Below are 6,681 nucleotides of genomic sequence, written 5' to 3'. Positions count from 1 at the left end.
AGGTGTTTCTTCAACAAAAATGGAAATATTCATATCTAGTGATCAGTCATCCAAAAATACCACCCTGATTCCAAGCACAAGTACTCTGAAGTTGAAATAAAAAATACGCTAGAGTTCTTCATCGACAATATCTCAACGATCTTTGGTGATCATGTTGGAATACCTATGGGCACGAATTATGCTTCTTTGATAGCTGAACTGTTTTTATGTTCATATGAATCTGAATCAATTAAAAAACCTTTACGTGAGAAGAAAAAAGCTTTTGCTGTGGCCTTCAATTCGACATTTAGATATATCGACGACGTTTTATCTATTAACAATAATAATTTTTATTCATGTGTCGATTTCATATATTTCTGTGAGCTTGAAATAAAGGACACCACAGAGTCGTCCACGTCTGTTTTATGCTTAGATATTTTATTGAAATTAGATATTAACGGCAAACCAACAACTCAACTTTATGACAAACGGGATGATTTCAGCTTTTCCATCGTCAACTTCTCATATTTATGTAGCAATATTCCATTACCACCTGCATATGGTGTTGATATCTCTCAACTGATTCGATACACAAGGCCTTGTTCTGTGTATGGTCAGTTTTGAAATCGAGGCGAGATACTGACAAACAAGTTGATGGTACAAGGTTTCTTCTGCAATTATTACTATAATAGATACAGACAATGCGGCCTATTGTTACCAGATATTGTATGCAATCATTTGACAAATTTTCATCCATTTGAAACCCTTTGCCAACTTCACAGACACCCGCCTGATCGCCGGACTGTATGTTTCATTCCAACTCATCTTTCTGGTGTTATAAAAGAAATATTAGTTTTTCCGATTTATGAGTTCAATCATTCATGTGAGATTTTTATCTTTATTATCAAATTTCAAATCTTATAATTAATTTACAACCCTTATTAAGTAATACAAATTGTTGTCCTTCCATAGAATATCTCAACAGTTATTGTATGCATGTAGGTAGCAATTTAATTTATAAACACTTATTAAGTTAACAGTGTAAATTGACTGAACAATTTTAAAACAATGATTACAAATATAGACAAGTCTTGTAAATTGAAAACTCTACTTTAAACGAACCTTTACTAATATATATTTAACCTAAGTAAACTAAAACATGGCACCACACTTATTTACATAACAAAGAATTGTGGGCTTTATATCTCCCATGTATCTCAACAACAGACATTCAAATTTATCCTGATCACTAGAAAAACATTAGATAAGCATTCTAAACATTGAAAATAGGAAAATATAATTTGAAAATGTACAGCTTATACCCCTTTAAAGAGACACTACAACTGATTTTCTACATTATAATCTTGCGCTTTTTCAAAGAATTATCGACAAAATGATAAAAATCAATCAATATATATATTGAAACCATCCCGTTTGTCATACAGCTGAGTTGTTCGTTTGACGTTCATATCTACTTTCAATACAATATCTAAGTAACGCTACAACAAGAGTTTTTCTTTTCAGGTAGAAGTTTTTTAATAAATTCAACTTCATAAGAATATGAAGACAAGTCAGCTAACAAAAGAGGACAACTCGTTCCCATGGGAATTTCAACAGACTGTTGGAAGACCTGATCACCAAAGACTACGAAGGTATTGTTAATGAGAAACTCCAGCATATTATCGAATTTTAACTTTGGAGTACTTGTGCGTTAAATCAGAGTGGTGTTTGTGCGTTCAACAAAGTAAAATTTTGGATGACTGATCACTAGATGCAAGGTGAAGATAACGAACATCTCATAACTCCTACAAGCAATACAAAATAGATAGTTGGGCAAACACGGACCCCTGGACACACCAGAGGTGGGATCAGGTGCCTAGGAGGAGTAAGCATCCCCTGTTGACCAGTCACACTCGTCATGAGCCCCATATCCTGATCAGGTAAACGGAGTTATCTCCAGTCAAAATCAGTGTGCCAAGAACGGCTTAACAAACTGCGTTTTCCATTTTTGTTGAAGAAGCAAATGTCTATGATGTCAAAAATTCTAGCCTTTAATTCATCGTGAGGATGTTGAAACTGAAATAAATCGGGCACAAAGTGTCGGCGACCGAAGTTTAAGTACAGTTATAAAAGTGTGCTGATTCAATAATTTTTATAGCGGGCAACAGGTATAGCTAGAACACACTAGCTGAGAATATCAATAAAGCTATGCAAACAACATAACTTGAAACTAAGCATATCCACTCGGATGTCGGTAAACACATACAAATGTTAACCATTAACTTTAAAAATATAAAGTGCCAATTACCCAACGATATTCCTCAATACCAATCTCTTGAAGTGTTATAATGGTACGTAAAGACTTTGCCAAATTGTGCTATCAAGAGCGTCGTAAGAAACCACCTTCCTTAGAAATCTTGAGACTAACGTCTGCCAAAACTCCTCCGAGTCTAGATAGTTATTTACTCTATATACGTCACCCAGCTGTCAGATGACATCAGATATAATCATATTTACCCCCATATTTCAAGAACATTGAACAGGAAGTAGTTCCGAATATTCGGAAAACGCCCGAGGAACATAGAACATCGTATCCGGTGTAAACATCGCACCATAATTTCAGACAAACGAGAGCAATAATACTCATTACTTAATCTATGAAAAAGCTACATATATACTCTATTTATATGAGATGGTATGCTAATAAATTGTCAAACATATGTTCTACAGCAATAATTTGCCTACTTTATACTTCTCGGCGTACGTATGGCAGAGTAAATTCGGACAACCCTTGGTTGATATAGAGATTTCACATACGCAGCATAAGAAATCCCAATGATAAATATGAAGTCAGAATATGATATCTGTTGACAATATCATTCGCGTTATTGTCCCTTTCATTCGTTTTACTATACCTTTATTTTGCGATAGCAAGCATTTGATTCGCATTATTACGCCTTTGGATTTTTAGGGGTTTTTTCAAACGAGTGAACCTGATAGGTTTTTGTAGATATTCCTGTATAAATGAAATGACTTTTTTGTAGAAATGAAGCATAGATATTCGTGTTTAACTGAAGTGCAGATTAAAGTGTATATATTCGTTTATAGAGAAGATAACGAACAGTGATCAATCTCATAACTCCTATAAACAATATAAAATAGAGTTGGGCAAACACGGACCCCTGGATATACCAGAGGTGGGATCAGGTGCCTAGGAGGAGTAAATATATATGTGCAAATTATATATTCGTGTATAGATGAATTGTAGATACATGTATTTGCGCGTTTTCAACTCGTATGCACACATCGTTGCAATTATGAGAATACGTCAAAACATAATAATTAAGGTAGATCCACCCTCGTGTGACTTATCAATACTAATGGTTGAATGTGGAAAACTGTAGTAATTTCCACTCAATATTATTTAATTCAATTAGTGATAAAAGAAGATCAGTATCTTGCCACCTTTTTTTCAAATGTTATGCATAGCAAACAAAAGTAGAGGTCAACAACAGAAAATCACATATCTTAGTAAAACAGAATGATAAACATAGATAAAAACTTGTTAAAATGACATATTTTAAATGTCAGCAGTTTCAAAAAAATAATTTTGGATATTAGCTAGTTAATTATCGGTCAAAAGTTATAACAAGGAAAACAAAATGTAAAGACGAAATAATAGTTCACAAAAAACCTCCCATATGTGGTCATGCAAAATGAAGCCATCTGGTTTAACATCAACGCGAGATTTTCATTACAATTAATTTAGAAGACATTATTCTATGCGACTGAGAATCAACAAGACGTGTGATACTTTAATCGATTTATAATTGGAGGGTTTACGGTTGTAGTTTTTTTTTTCTTTAATAAAACTAAAACAGTGATTTAAATTCCACTCGTTATTGTTACTTTGAATGTTCATTACGAAATTCCTCCAGTGTAGCGGTTTTAAAAACTATTTGTTCCACAAACGAAGACAACGAAATTCCTGCAGTGTAGTGGTTTTAAAAACAAACACAAACGAAGACAACCAGCGTTTGCTCTTTCCAGTATAAAGAATGTTGATTGGTATTTGGAGTGCTGGCAAACGAAATAGATTAAGAAAAGGTTTATCGTTAACAAACGCCAGAAACGTGATTTTTTTCATAAATGTTAAAACAGAAAAGTAAATAATGTTTTTATAAGTAAAATGAATGCAATTTATTATGGAATATAACTGATTCTCATGATTTCTCAATTTGTCCAAAAACAATTGGAGAAAATATGTATATAGAGTTAAATAGGGAGGGATGGTATATTTCAAATTTGAACATCATGAAAAATTTACAATTACGTATTTTTAAGGCATTTCATATTATCCAATCTAAGCCAAACATTTAAGTGACCTTACTGTAAATATGCATGATAGTCAATATAAATTTAAAAGGTACAGAAACTGTACAGAAACTTGTTTTATAAGAAATTTAAAGACCCACCTATATGTTTGTGTATTTCGTCAATGTGAGGTCTGTAATTCTGTTGGGTTTTTTTTATTTGTATTCATTATTTTTTTCACTAGAATACTTATGCCAATAGTGTTTTAGCTTTTTTTTTCATGCTGTTTTAGAAATCTGGTATTTTAAGTGTGTTTATTGTTCGGAGAGTTTGATCTTTGTATTTTTAGCGTACCGTCCTTAAACATTTTAGAGTACTTTTTAAATACTTTTCATAGTACTCTACAAAACAAAACTTTAGCTATCGATCATAATAATGTTTTATTTTGATAATTTTACAGATATAAGATCTTATGTCATACTGTCATTTAATTTCATTTAATTGTTTTATTGTTACATTCCTCATCTTTACCCTTGTAAAACGCCTTAGGGTAATTTGTTTTATATAAGGCACTATATAAGTTTTATTTATTTATTTTTTTTACTAAAAACATTTTGTACACATTTACAAAAAATGTTAAAATTAATAAACAATCTAAACGTTTTAAAAGGAATTACTAGTAGGTAATTCCAATCAATAAATTACTAGCAGGTAATTCCAATCAATAAATTACTAGTAAGTAATTCCAATCAATGAATTACTAGTAAGTAATTCCAATCAAAAAATTACTAGTAGGTAATTCCAATCAATAAATTACTAGTAGGTAATTCCAATCAATAAATTACTAGTAAGTAATTCCAATCAATAAATTACTAGCGGATAATTCCAATCAATGAATTACTAGCGGATAATTTCAATCAATAAATTACTAGCAGGTAATTATATCAATAAATTACTAGTAGGTAATTACAATCAATAAATCACTAGCAGGTAACTACAATCAATAAATTACTAGCAGGTAATTACAATCAATAAATTACTAGTAGGTAATTCCAATCAATAAATTACTAGCAGGTAATTCCAATCAATAAATTACTAGCGGATAATTCCAATCAATAAAGTATATCCAACAATATGAGAAACTTCCATATTTCACAAACATGCCTATGTACTAGACTAAATACAGTATCTTTTACTTGAGCGCTGAATAGTGAATATATTTTTTCATGGGGAAAACCACATTAGTCTGTGGTCACAACGGTCAGAATGAATAGGCACTGTGTCGACAAAGGGGCTGCCGATACTAGTTTATCAGGAATACCGTGGAGTTCCACCACTATCCCATGTCTGGAAATATATACCGTTCTTTATAAATTGGTGGAAAGCGACCCTCCGCCCGCGATTCCTCAACGTAAACTCGGAAGTCTCGCATTATAGCAGACAAAGTTTTTTCTCTAGCTATGATGACCGGTTTTCGTGTGGCCTGGAGCATTTTCTGTGTTTCCTTGCGTCTCTGAACAGAAGGCGACCATGCATGTAGAACTTTCTTTACCTCTTTCTCCACAAACTGACGTGACGAATGAATGGATCGAAACTCCGCTGGCATAAAAGACTTGGGTCTTTCCGGTATAGGTTCCAAGTTTGCCGCCGCCTCTCGCAATTGCATCATAAAACGAAGCCTCATTGGAGGTTCTGAATATGATTGTCTGCTGTTTTCAAACTTTTGCTTGTAGGCAGCAAACATTAAAGCAGTTGTGCTGTTTGGAGCTAGAACTTGTGAATCGGAAGATTTGGTGTTTTCTTCTGATTCGTTTTCGGGGGTAGAGTCTTGGGGATTTTTCCAGAATTTCTCTGTCTTGTTCTTGGCCTGCTTAGAAACGTCAACTTTTTCAATATACTCATTTTTCTGATCTGAGTTGTCCAATGATTGCTGCGTAATTTTGGAAACATTGGCAACCTGCAGTCGATTTTGACCCTTACTTTGGGCTGACGGTGGGATATCCGATTGTGGACGGATTTTGGGATGTTTAACAGGGGATCCTGTGACGGACAGGATCTTTTTCTTGTCCTCGACCGGTTTCTTGTTGATCGCAATGGCAGGAAATAGCTTATTGAATCCCTTGATGCCGTTTACCGTTTCACCCGGGCTCGGTGATCGGGATCGAGATGCCGTTGTCCTGTGTGACGGTCCTTTGTCCGCCTTCTTTAGATTTGGTGATGACAATCGATAGAAGGATGTCTGACGCTTCATACTCTGTTCACTTTTAGGGGATTCGCTGCGTGATCTGCAGCGAATATGTGCTTTGTAGCTTTCTTCGAACATTTCCAGATTTTTCTTGGTAAGTTTTTCTCTCTCCTCTCTTACAGGATCAAACTTGGAGAACCCGA

Source organism: Ostrea edulis, chromosome 7 (genome assembly GCF_947568905.1).
Source record: "Ostrea edulis chromosome 7, xbOstEdul1.1, whole genome shotgun sequence".
Taxonomy (NCBI): domain Eukaryota; kingdom Metazoa; phylum Mollusca; class Bivalvia; order Ostreida; family Ostreidae; genus Ostrea; species Ostrea edulis.
This window is presented reverse-complemented; position numbering follows the sequence as displayed.